The sequence below is a fragment of the Mandrillus leucophaeus genome, unplaced genomic scaffold, assembly GCF_000951045.1.
Source record: "Mandrillus leucophaeus isolate KB7577 unplaced genomic scaffold, Mleu.le_1.0 Scaffold633, whole genome shotgun sequence".
In the NCBI taxonomy this organism is placed as follows: domain Eukaryota; kingdom Metazoa; phylum Chordata; class Mammalia; order Primates; family Cercopithecidae; genus Mandrillus; species Mandrillus leucophaeus.
Genome location: NW_012106842.1, coordinates 833330 through 847780, shown reverse-complemented (window position 1 = coordinate 847780; position 14451 = coordinate 833330).

Here is a 14451-nt window from a genome sequence, read left to right as displayed (position 1 = left end):
AAAAATTAAATGTTTGTGCTTTCAATGTCTGGCCATAATTTTTTTTTACTTCATTTCATAATTCATACTAAAAATAATTTTGTTGTGTAAAGAAATGAGTGTTAAAAAATTATCCACTCCAGGTGTCAAATATTCCAAGTATATTGACTACACCTTAGCCTCCTAATTTTACAGTTAAAACTTTCTGCCCACGCCTCAATCACGTTTTTAAATACTTCTATGCACTAAAATATTGCACATGTATATCTCCAGCTCCAACTTTTCCTTTGAACAGCAATTCCTGTTTGCAAATGCCTTCTATTCTATCAGTAAGATGTCTTATAAATGACAGAAAACTCACAGGTTCACAGTTGAACTCTCATTCTTCCATCAAATTTGACTTTCCCTAAGTTGGATTTGTTTTGAAAATGGCAAGCCCATCATTCAATTACTTATGCAAATTTTTATAGTTATACAGGACTCCTTTTTTGCCTATACCATATCTGAAATATAATCAAATCTTATTCTTTTCACCTTCAAAATATAACCAAAATTTGACTATTAAACCACAGTTAAGATTATTGCCCAAGTCACCAACATCTCTTGCTTAAACATTTCACTAGACTCATATATATAAGTAGCCTCTCCTCGTATAGGCTTACCCTATTGGGGTTAACCTCGGCAAACCAGTCAATATATTTAATATTGTCAAATAGTGTATATATATATATATATATACAATTTTTTCTTTTCAAACATTCTTATTGTTTTCTGTTTTCTTCAGAGCACAAGCCATGGCCCCAAACCTACAATGGCCTATGGGTTCCTTGTATGTTTCCACTTCATTTTCTTCCTCTGGTTTCTTAACTGCTGTCATGATAACTTACTCTTTCCCCTCTCCATACACCTGTCATTGAACATATCAGGCCTTCACTCTCTTTAGGAACTTTGCCCCTGGTATTTATTTTTTTACAAAATATTGTGCTCAAGATATTCAAATGGTTTCCCCCCAACTTCATGTTTTCAATAAGACTTTCCATGGTCAATCTATTTGAAACTATATTTCCTCCCAATATATTGTCTTCATTGTGAATTATTTTATTTTTCTGGTATATTTTATAGCACTTAATCACTATTTTTTATACTTATTTCCTTTTTCAATCACTGGAACATATCTGACAAACACCTCTGAATCAGTAAAAACTTTAGAATTACTTTTTTGTCTTTTGTTCATTGCTTTATGTACAGGCATTTATCTGGCTCATGGTAAGTGTTCAATAAGTATTATTAGTGAATTTTTAAAAGTGAATTCACAAACAAAACTCAAAATTTTAAGTAGGTCTCAATTTGTCAAGAAAAAAATGACAAATGTTTTAGATAAGGTGACATCAGCTGCTACACTAGATATACCTAAATTGTTAGCAAATTAACTTTGCCTAAGTAGTAGTTTGATAAATGTGTTCCGTGTCAATGTTCTTCCTTAAATGATAATTCAAGGATTCTAACTCCTACAGCATGAATCAACCACTTTCATATACAGTTTTTAAGATCATCTTGGGAGTTGTGTTCATTATAAGAGCATTCTGGGAACACTTTTAAGGGCTTATCCTTGAATTGGTTTTCAAAATTTCCAGTCATATTCCATGGGCTAGCACTCAATCAGATGGCTACATTAGCCACCTGTCTAGTTAGAAGAGGAAATGGATTTGATAAAGAAGTAACATGTCCGACAAAGCAAACAATATAAAGGACAAAATAAACCTAGAATGTCTGCTTAAATTTGAATATCTAGTGATGCACATTAGTGTTCAATGCATTATGAAGACGTAAGTGTAAATATTTTAAGCAATTACAATTTTTAACTAAGTTTCAGTGTTTCAAATATAAAATTGTGACTGTCTTACTTCTTCTACAAAAAATTCAAGGAGAAATTATGTTTATTATGAAACTTGTCTAACCAGATATCTGCACTGTTGCATTTGTTATTGTTTTATGTTTACCTAGAAGGTGAATTCTTGAAACTAATGTAGTATTATGTTTTTACAGCTGTTCTTAACAATCTGAACATCTGGTTTTGTAAACTGCTTGTAACAAAAAAAAAAAAAATTCACAAGCTGAGATTCATCCTCAAGAGCACAACTGGCATTTAAAGAGCTTTCAGTAAAAACTTATTTTAAGGTCAAAAAATAAAGCAGAATCAAAAGTTATATTGACTCTTTGCCTGGAGGAAAATAAGAAGTTGCTTTAAATTTTCTCGGTATTATGGTAATTATTTGAATTTTGACACTCTGCATTTCCCAAATTAGATTCCATGGAGTAGTAATTATATGACATGACCAATACAGAAAATGTTTTGCTCCACTAACAAATATTTTTATATTAGCCTGGCGTTTTGGTGCACATCTGTGTTCCCAGCTACATGGGAGACTGAGGCAGGAGGATCACTGGATCCCAGAAAGTTGAGGTTGCAGTGAGCTGTGATTTCGTGTGATTGCACCATTACATTCCAGCTGGGGCAAAAGGACAGTTCCCTGTACCTAAAATATCAAAAACTAGCCAACGAAAAAAATTAAGAAATGAAAATATTTTATGTTACAGTTCTCCTCTAGGAGCGTCAAAATAGCCATTAATACAGTAAAGTCACTGAGGCATTCTTCATTTTTGTTTAGCTGCATTTAAAAGTATGTTCACTCTTAGAACTTGCTGTGGAGAAATTATTCTGACAATGAAACTATTTTTCTCACCTTAATGTTTATTGTATTAGTTTTCTAGGGCCATAACAAAATACCACAAATGGAGTGACTTTCAACAACAGAAATATATTTTCTCACAGTTCTGAAGGCTAGAAATCTGAAATCAAGGTGTGAACTGGGCCATGCTCCTTCTGAAACTTGTAGAGAAAGGTCCATCGTTGCCTCTTCCAGCTTTTTGTAGCCCCGGATGTTCCTTGGTTGGTGGCAGCATAACTCCAATGTTTGTCTCTTTCTTCACATGTTTTCAAATTTCCTTTTTTTTAAAAAAATGATATCAGTTGTGTTGGAAAATGACTCAACCTAATGTTCTCATTTTTACCTGATTATATTTATAAATAATTTATTTCCAAACAAAGTCATATTCTTGGTTTCCAGGGTATAGGGCTTTAAGATGTATATTTTTGTGAAAGCACAATTTAACGCATAACATCTGTTAACATGTTTTCTGAGGAACACAATTTGGAGTATACTATGCTACATAATCCCTTCTCTTAACTACTGCAGTGGAAGTGTGGGTGTTGTATGCGGGCTTTTTAAATTATGCCAAATTTGCAAAAAATTCAGGGCTAAAGAAAAATCTGTAAAGTTAATAATTATTTCATAAGCACAATTTATCTAAACTATTCCTGTTAATGTGTACTAAACTGCCAATAGCATTAATAAAAATGACTCTGAATTCATAATCTGCTGACAATTGATGAGCAATGTCAATGTAAAATATTAACAAGTATATAACTTAAGACTACTATTGGAAAGATAAAGTTGAGAATGTCAACCATGACACTTGAGAATGTACATCATATATACTTTTTGTTTATCTTGAATCAAAGCCTCTATTTATTTATTTATTGGAGAAAAGATATTTGAAAATATAATATTCATCTAACTTCTGCTTTAGATTTCAGGTTACTTAAAACAAATTCTCTAGGGACCATTTTAAATAAATTAATTGCACATATATTTATCACCCTAAATATATTCTCTAAGTTAATCAACACCAACTTGAAAAAGTGGTAATATTGTGAATTTATTTTGGTATTAACTATAAGACACATGCATATATATTTATGTACAAGTATCTATTTTTGACATAAAGTAAATATATCATGTCAAAAGCATTATTGCATTTAACACCCTACAGATCATCTGGAGAAATAGAAAAAAAATATATTTTGAATGTATGTAATCATTTTGTGTATCAGTGTTTAAAGTACATGATATTTTAAAAAATGTTGTACAAGGGGTATTTGTTTTTCCTTGAGAAATTAGATTTCCTACACAAAGAGTACTACACAAAGTTTTATATAAGTTGCAGAATAATACTTTTTATAGTTTCAAGACAACTTACAGATACGACTTAAACTTGCGAAATAGCAGAAATAAAATGCAAGTTAATTAAATATTGTATTATAAATTCCTTGCTTTCTATACTTCCAGAAAGAGAAAAGAACCAAATTAATTATTAGTTCTTCAGACTTGGAATATCTTTTATCTTTCATTATACAAATAGAATATCGGGATCACTTTCTCAGATTTTATAAAACAAAATATTTATAACTTTTCAGAAATGAATGGCTTTTATATTTCTTATAACAAACCACTTTTCTACTATACATAGAATTTCTAGGTGCCAATTCATACATGAGCCACCCTACACATATTATTCAATTTAATCAACAACTACCTGAAAACGTGGTAACATGAATTTGCTTCAGTAAAAATTAGAGCAATTAGACTCAGGGTATTCTGTCATCCCCCTCCTCATTCTCCATGACAGACCAGGCATTCATACATATTTTCATCTTTTGTAATACGAAGGTGAATTTAGCTAGTTAATTATTTTGATGGTCTTGTGTCACAGGATGCTTAGAGCATCAACTTTTCAGCCAGAAACCTATGTATCGGTAGCATCTTTGTCCGAGTTTTGCTCAAGCTCGCTGGGCTCATTCCACCTTCCTGGCCCAGCCCACTGTGCTCAGCTTACACTATGGGCCTGGATTCCCACACCTGACCAGGGTGAGCCAGGTACAGAGCAGTGAGGGGTATGTGAGTGGGTGTGGGGTCCAGCCACTGTACACAGCCATGTGTTCTGGCAGGGGTGGGGTTGGCAGCTCCGGGCACTAGTACAGGCACTGACTCCATGAGAAGCAGTGGCTGGATCACAGGTAGGGCAAGCATCTTCTACTGTGGGCACCAGGGAACACAGTCATGCCCAAAAGCCTGGAGATGCCAGAAACTATAGAGCCCCAAAGAGGATGTTGCAGTCTTGGCTCCGGGATCTCCTTGAACTGGGGTCCCCAAAGGGCCACAGCTCTTCTCTCTTTCTCATTACCCACAGCATGGCAAGTTGGGGACGTGTTTCAGCCCTGTTTGTGTTACATTTCTTTCAGTCCTGCCATTCGGTGGGTCCCAAGTTCTTGTCCCACGTCCAGGATGAATGAGGTATGTAGACAACTAGAGGGTGAAAAAGGCAGACAGCAGCTTCATTGAGTGATAGAATGGCTGTCAGGAGACCCAAAGAGGGCAACTCCTTCCCACAGGCAGGTCATCTCGATAAATGTCCAGCTCTCAGAAGTGAGGAGACCTGTAGTGGGTAGCTCCTTCCCCACAGGCAAGTCATTCCAACAAGTTGAAGAAACCTGAAATGGGTAACTCCTTCCCACAGTTGGTTGTCCTGAGGTCTGTGTGAGTCTGGCTGAATACAGGGTTTTTATGAGCTCAGAAGGGAGGAAGTGCATGCTGATGAGTCCATGGACAGGCCTGGATAAAGCACCGTAAGTTTTCACTTCAGGCCATGGACATCATCCAGAACTGGAAACCTGGCCCACAGGCTTCTGGCTGTTCCTGACTTGAAGGTGGGGTTTTATCAGGGACCTGCCCCTTTCTGCCCAGGAACCTGTCTGCCTCTTGTCATCAACATGCCATCCACAGTTTCCAGGCTGTTCATACTGAGGGGTGCCTGGAGGCCCATGTTGAGTGACCCTCAGCCCCCTCACTGCCCAATGTCCCATTCTTATCATTCCTCAAAGTCCAGAAGGGGCCAAGGCAGCAGGGAACTGTCCCGTCAGCACTGCCCTAAGTGTGTGCACACCCAGCCAGGTCATGACAGCACCTGGGCTTGGCTACAACTTTGCTCTGCACTGGAGAGAGTGCCAGGAGCACGGAGAGGCCAAGGAGTAAGAGCAGGCAGTACTGGGCCTACAGAGGAGGGGGAGCATCATGAACCCCTGAGACCACAGGGACACCAGGATCTGGAGCTGTGGCTGGGTGGGTGCAGTTATGCCTGGGAGCATGCAGCTCCTGCCCCACTGACTCCAAGGGGATGGAGCTCCTGCCTGTTCCTGGCCCCTGCTGGCTCCACAAAGCATGTAGCCCTAGCCCTGCCTCTCCCTCTGCAACTGGTGTCTTCACAGCAGCCACTCTAAATAAGTTGTTGATTCCATCAGTCTCCACTCTGAAGAGGATGTACCTGCTATTAGAATAGGGATGATGACTGCTTTTAATTGCTTCATGCTGAAAGGGGACATTGTTTTGGTGAAATAAGCAGCCAGACCTTCTCTCAGAGGCCTATCTAAGGGTCCCCAGTGAAAGGGAGCAATTGTCTGAAGCTCCATTTGCATGATGACCATTTGACGTTTGATGGCCTGAAGGCAAGAAGAGACAAACTAGGTTATTAGAACACATATATCAAAATGAAACAAGGGGGTAAGGACAGCTAAAAAATCCTGAGGCTGCTGACATGCCCAGATAACTGGTGGCTATAGTTACGCCTGCTAAGACTTGGGTGCAAGGGGATTGCACTCTTGTTCTTATTTTCCCAAAAGAGAAACCTTTGAGTATAGGCACCCTATTTACCCCTATCACCTGGCAGGATTTTCAGGATAATTGCCCAGAACCAGAATACTGATCCAGAGTTTTTTTTTGTTTGTTTTTTTGATTTTTTAAATTTTTTTATTTTATTTATTTATTTATTTATTTATTTATTGAGACAATCTCACTCTGTCACCCAGGCTGGAGTGCAGTGGTACGATCCCGGCTCACTGCAAGCTCCACATCCTGTGTTCACCCCATTCTTCTGCCTCAGCCTCCCGTGTAGCTGGGACTACAGTTGCCCACCACCATGCCCTGCTAATTTTTTTGTATTTTTAGTAGAGACAGAGTTTCACTTTGTTCACCAGGATGGTCTCAATCTCCTGACCTCATGATTCGCCCGCCTTGGCCTCCCAAAGTGCTGGGAATACAGTTGTGAGCCGCCATGCCCGGCCAGAGTTTTACATTACCTATCCATTTTTCTGAGCTGCAATCAGAGATCACTGGTTGGTTCACAGAAATGAGCAGGGTTAGTCTAAAATGTAGACAAATACTTGTAGACTAGAATTTAATGGCAACTGTATAGTAAGTTTTGAAGCATAACTTTTCTCTCTCCTGTCCTCATGTTTGTTAAAAATAAATTGTGATGAGACAGATTTGTTTGCAGAATATTAAATTTTAGTCTTATATTTGGACTGATTATTTGTGTAAAGTGAAACAAGAATAATTATTTTCACATAGGCTTTTTAAATTGACTCTGATGAAACTCTGTTCTGAAAGGAATCTCAGATAAGACCTGTTAAAGCCTAGGCCAGCAATGAGTTTTTCCCCTCAAGTACCAATGAGTTGAATAAATTTCTCACTTCTTGAAGTCCTGAGATAAGCTGGGGCTCCAGGGCCTGTTAGAAAGTGACATTCTTTACACACCAAAGGTTAGGAACCAGCTGTGGTATGGGAATGGTGTACACAGACTATGGGGCCAGTTTCCCCAAGGAATTTTTATTGGCTCTGCAAGTCAAGTTTGATACCTTAAAGTGAAGCACACTCTTTGAGCCAAAGCTTTGGTAAAACAACCAATTTCTCCAATTGCATCCTGTTGCAAAAGAAAATGGATTTTTTTGGGGGGGTTGGGGGGGGTTGTTTTTGAGATGCAGTATTGCTCTGTCACCCAGGCTGGAGTGTAGTGGCATGATCTCAGCTCACTGCAAGCTCCACCTCCCTGGTTCATGCCATTCTCCTGCCTCAGCCTCCTGAGTAGCTGGGACTACAGGCACCTGCCACCACACCCAGCTAATTTTTTGTATTTTTAGTAGAGACGAGGTTTCACCATGTTAGCCATGATGGTCTCAATCTCCTGACCTTGTGATCCACCTGCCTCGGTCTCCCAAGTGCTGGGATTACAGAAGTGAGCCACTGCACCCGGCCCAGAAAACGGATTCTTATTACACTTATGTAAATAACTATGTTGCCATAGTTAAGAATATTCACATATAGTTTCCAAATTCTGAAGAAAACAGGCAGAGAAACAAATATGCTCCAAATTTTGTTCACAAGTGTATACCTTACTCAATTGTTAAAAGCTTTAAATAGCTCAAAATAAAAGTTTTCCTGACTTTGAAAAAAAAGGATCAGCCACGTTTTAAGTAAAATGTTAAAAAAGGTTACTTCAGTTTTCTATTAGTTCAGTCCATTCAGTTAACTCTTGTTCTGCTTGATATTCATGAACATTTCATTTCTTCATGAGTCCTGAACATTTTTCCTTTATTCTAATGTCAAAATCTCCAAAGATATCAGAAACCTATGTTTAAGAGCACTTGTCAAAGTTCTATAGCTGAATATAAACCATCTTTTGAAGAGGATCGAAAGATGACAACTGGGAATGACAAAATATCTTTGAGGAGTCACAGTCAAAAACACAATTGACAAAGAAATTTGGTTATGTCTGTGGCTTACAATAAGTTAATATAATAACCTTAAGAAGGATTGATAGCATATACTCAGACATTAGAATTTTAGAAATCCCATAAAAATTTGGAACATATATTAATATTATTTACTAAACTATAACCTGAAAAAGATTAAACATTATTTTTATTTTGGCAAACCCATGTAACTAAACATGTAAAATAATCCTGTTACTTCTCTTTTGGATAATCCAAGGGTCCTCTGTAGTTTCCAAAAGCTAGGGGTTTTAAAAGACTATTTTGAAGCAGAAATTTGATTTCAGAAAGCCTATCAAATATGTTAAATGTTTAAAACACTTAATATTGGCTAGGCATGGTGGCTCAGGCCTGTAATCCCAGCATTCTGGGAGGCCGAGGTGGGCAAATCATGAAGTTAGGAGATCGAGACCATCCTGGCCAACACAGTGAAACCCTGTCTCTACTAAAAAATACAAAAAATTAGCCTGGGGTGGTGGCGGGCACCTGTAGTCCCAACTACTCAGGAGCCTGAGGCAGGAGAATGGCGTGAACCTGGGAGGCGGAGCTTGCAGTGAGCCAAGATCTCGCCACTGCACTCCAGCCTGGGCGACAGAGCAAGACTCCGTCTCAAAAACAAACAAACAAACAAATAAACAAAACCACAATTAATACTATGTAATAGAATTACAGGTTATCATAGTCATTTATTAACCAAAATAATGACTCAAAAATTTTTAAAAAGGCAAAATCTTTACTCAATAAGCAGGAAGACAGCTTTCCAAATTATCTGTCTCTTGGGTTTTCCTTCTTTTTTTAGCAGTTTATTCACAAGGCTAACAAAAATCTTTCATTATCTTTTAACATTACATGAAAATCTTGTTTGAGAGAGAGAGCCAAATTTCACCCTAACATTAGTCTATTTTTGCTGTCAAGCCAAATTTATTTAAATAAAACGGCATAGACAAATCTATCCAATCTTATTCAGTTTGACCATGAGGTGAAATTTTCATAAAACTTATATAACCCTGTAAAAATATTTGTTAAAAAGCAGGTCAGTGCCTGAAGAAACCCTTCTTGTGCTTTTTTACCAATGTTTAATTTATAGAAAAAACAAATAATTTTCTTTTGAATTTACTCAATATTTTCACACAAGAATTGCTTTTACAAGATTAACTTTTAAAAACCTTCCACAACTTGTTAAAATCTTTAACTTTGTCATAACTAATTTAAAACAATCATTTAACCCTCTAAACTAGGCAAAAATGTACATTTCCATGCCATCTTATAAACTTGTACTAAAAAAATTTTACTTCTTTTACATGCATGTTAATCTATTTTCAGTAGTCTGAGTTACATATTATAATGGTAACTCTTAGCAAATTTTAATTTGGTATAAAACCTTGTAACGTATTTTAATTATGTACTAGGTGCAGATAAGGTCTGGCTCTTTCCAGCATAGTTAGGGGGTGGTTACCTTTATATGCCCCCAGTCCTTGAAAAATTGTTAAGAAGGTAAGTCAAACAATTTTCAGAAGCCAAAGACTGTAATCCCAGCACACTGGGAGGCCAAGGAGGGTGGATTACCTGAGGTCAAGAGTTCAAAACCAGTCTGGCCAACATGGTGAAACCTCATCTCTACTAAAAGTACAAAAATTAGCTGTGCATAGTTTCATACACCTTTAGCCCCAGCTACTTGGGAAGCTGAAGCATGAGAATCTCTTGAACCCGGGCAGTGGAGGTTGCACTGAGTCTAGATTGTGCCACTGTACTACAGACTAGGCTACAGAGCAACACACTGTATCAATTAAAAAAAAAAAAAAGCCACAGAAGCAGTTTATGACCTTAAAGCATTTAACACCTAGTTTGTGACCGGCATAATTTAGACCACATGTCTATATTTTGAAGACATTATTATTTTACCAATAATTTTTAAAACTGTTTTTATTTTTCAAAGATTAAAGTCACATCAACTAAGAGGCATTATAGTTTTTTATTTTTAATATTTGATCTAAGTGCTTATTTTCCTTTAAGCCAATCAATTAGAGATATATTTTATATAAATATCAAACACCTAACAGACAGAAGAAGATCCACTAGTTGTGATTTTTCATTTGCCAGTCTTCGAATTGGATTATTGACCTTACAGTGGAGTCTTTCTTGAAACAGAGCTAGGAAAACATGCAGTTTCTGGAGCCAAATCAACAGGCATAGCTGAAAGACAAAAACAGATTTTGAGAGGGAGAAATCTGCCTCTAATTCCCAGTGTTCTGTGAGGAAAACAGACGGGTTTTCTCCAAAACAAGGTCACTGATGCCTCCTCTGTTTTTCCCAAGGAGTCCCAGGCCATCAGAAGTTACCTTAGGGCCCTTCGTGTGTGCATTAAGAGTGGCAAGACAAAATAGAGAAAAGTAATTCAGTTGACTGAGAATAAAACAAAATACTTCTTCCAGAGAAACAAAATCCATGAAGGGAAAAAGACCATTTAAAATGCCTTTAGACATTTTAAATATACCTATACATTGGATGTTCACTTTATTTTTTTATTATACTTTCAGTTTTGGGATGCATATGCAGAAAGTGCAGGTCTGTTATATAAGCATACACGTGCCATGGTGGTTTGCTGCACCCATCAACCCGTCATCTACATTAGGTATTTATCCTAATGGTATCGCTCCCCTCGCCCCCATCCCATGACAGGGCCCAGTGTGTGATGTTCCCCTCCCTGGGTCCACGTGTTCTTGTTGTTCAGCTCCCACATATGACTGAGAACATACTGTGTTTGGTTTTCTGTTCCTGTGTTAGTTAGCTTAGAATGATGGTTTCCAGCTTCATCCATGTCCCTGAAAAGGATATGAAATCATCGTTTTTTATGGCTGGATAGTATTCCATGGTGTATATGTGACACATTTTCTTTATCCAATTGATCATTGATGGGCATTTGGGTTGGTTCCAAGTCTTTGCTATTGTGAATAGTGCTGCAACAAACATGCATGTGCATGTGTCTTTGCAGTAGAATTTCTAATCCTTTGGGTATATACCCAGTAATGGGATTGCTGGATCAAATAATATTTCTAGTTCTAGATCCTTGAGGAATCGCCACACTTTCTTCCACAAAGGTTGAACTAATTTACACTCCCACCAACAGTGTAAAAGCATTCCCATTTCTCCACATCCTCTCCAGCATCTGTTGTTTCCTGACTTTTTAATGATAGCCATTCTAACTGGCCTGAGATAGTATCTCATTGTAGTTTTGATTTGCATTTCTCTAACAACCAGTGACAATGAGATTTTTTCATGTTTGTTGGCTTCATATATTTCTTCTTTTGAGAAGGGTCAGTTCATATGTTTCACCCACTTTTTGATGAGTTTTTTTTTCTTGTAAATTTGTTTACAAGAAACAAATAACATTGAATCTATAAATTACTTTGGGCAGTATGGCTGTTTTCATGATATTGATTCTTCCTATACATGAGCATGAAATGTTTCTCCATTTGTTTGTGTCCTCTCTCTTACTTCCTTGAGCAGTGGTTTGTAGCTCTCCTTGAAGAGGTCCTTCACATCCCTTGTAAGTTGTATTCCTAGGTATTTTATTCTCTTTGTAGCAGTTGTGAATGGGAGATCACTCATGATTTGACTCTCTGTCTGTTATTGATGTATAGGATGCTTGTGATTTTTGCACATTGATTTTGTATCTTGAGACTTTGCTGAAGTTGCTCATCTGCTTAAGGAGATTTTGGCCTGAGATGATAGGGTTTTCTAAATATACAATCATGTCATCTGCAAACAGAGACAATTTGACTTCCTCTCTTCCTATTTGAATACACTTTGTTTCGTTCTCTTGCCTGTTTGCCCTGGACAGAACTTCTAATACTATGTTGAAGAGAAGTGGTGAGGGAGCACATCCTTGTCTTATGCCAGTTTTCAAAGTGAATGCTTCCAGCTTTTGCCCATTCAGTATGATATTGGCTGTGGGTTTGTCATAATTAGCTCTTATTATTTTGAGATACGTTTCATCAATACCTAGTGTATTGAGAGTTATTAGCATAGAGGGCTGTTGAATTTTAATCAAAAACTTTTTCTCCATCTATTGAGATAATCATGTAGTTTTTTTATTGGTTCTGTTTATGTGATGGATTCTGTTTATTGATTCATGTATGTTAAACCAGTCTTGCATCACTGGGACAAAACCCACTTGATCATGGTGGATAAGCTTTTTGATGTGCTGCTGGATTTGGTTTGCCAGTATTTTATTGAGGATTTTCCCACTGATGTTCATCAGGGATATTGGCCTGAAATTTTCTTTTTTTCTTGTGTCTATGTCAGGTTTTTGGTATCAGGATGATACTAGTCTCATAAAATGAGTTAGGGAAGAGTTCTATTTCTATTGTTTGTAATAGTTTCAGAAGGAATGGTACCAGCTCATCTTTGTACCTATGGCAGAATTACACTGTGAATCCTTCTGGTCCTGGGCTTTTTTTTTTTGGTTGGTAGACTATTAATTACTCTCTCAATTTCAGAACTTGTTATTGGTCTATTACAGGATTCGACTTCTTCCTGGTTTAGTCTTGGGAAGGTGTATATGTCCAGAAATTTATCCATTTCTTCTAGATTTTGTAGTTTGGATATCCATTTTTAATTCAGCTGACCCTTAGCCATAGCACTCCTTTATGAAGTCCTTTTAAATCTCTTATTTTCCAATCTTAGCTATGCCAATGGGCCAATACTTCTGACTTTGAACTCATGAGGGGTGGGTAAATAATACAGTGGTTTTTACCATTCCTATAACTAGATTGCACAGAGAGGAGCCCAGAAGTCTGACTGGTAAGAACTTTTACCCTTTTGCTGACCTGTTAGGCTTCTGGGCTCCCTTTCCCCAAGCTATGGAGCCCCATTGAACCTGGAGTTTCATGAAGGGGGAACAGGCAAAGAAAAGTTGTCACTCCTCTCAGGAGATTGCCAAACCGTTTAAGGTTTGGGAAAATTAAACCTTGTCCAGCTCAGTGGATGCTTCCAATTGGAGTGTTCTATGGTACAGAGACTAGATTACCCATCCACAAAGAGAGACCAGAGTAGAAAATTAATAAATAAATAAATAAATAAATAAATAAATAAATAAATAAACTTTCCATTTGGAAAGAGAGAAAAAAGGTGTCCTTTTGTTCCTTTCTCTTTCCAGTAAATCCTTGTGGTACATGAGGGAGAGAAAAAGAAAAGTTATCCTCTTCTTTCTTCCAACCTCATATTCCCAAGTCCTGGCAAACTTTGCAAGTGCCACCCATGGATGCAAGTGTGACCTCTCATGTAGTGGGGAGGCTTAGTGGTTAGGAATAGTCACGCTTACCTAACAACCATTGGTAACTTGTGGTAACTACTGCTGTTGGTAACTTGTGGGTTCCTAGACCTCCTCTATGGCATGGATGTGAGCATTATCCTCCTTCCATGAAGTCGGGGAGGGGGACTATTGGCAGGAATTAGTCATGCTCACCTGTTCTGTGCCCCTAGACTTCCACTGTTGTCTGCCTCTGAGTCTTTCAGATCTAGTTTTCCTTTCTAGGGCTCTAACCCAAAGCTTGGTTTCAGGAGGGTGTATGGACTCATTAAATTAAGTCCCAGGTGGCCCTCACCAAATTGCAGCCAGCAACTGTTAGGGGGCAGCTTCTTTGTTGCTTCCCTTTCATAAACAGGAGATGCTATGGAACTAGGTCCTCCCTAAACAGGTAAGACAAAAGGGGGTCCCAGGAATTGGGGACCTGGCCTAGTAAGATGCACCCCAAAAATACAATTTAAGAGCAGGGGAGGGGAACATTCCTGGGGGCAAATGCTTCTTCCCCTATGCAAATGGTTCTTGCCCTATGCAAATGGGTTCCCTTCAACAGGGGAAAGAAGGCTCTCAATTGTTACATCCTCCTAGCTTTTAAGAATACACAAACCCCACATTGTTCTGATGTACACTCCTGATGACTAAGCCAAATGCTCATTCTACCCAG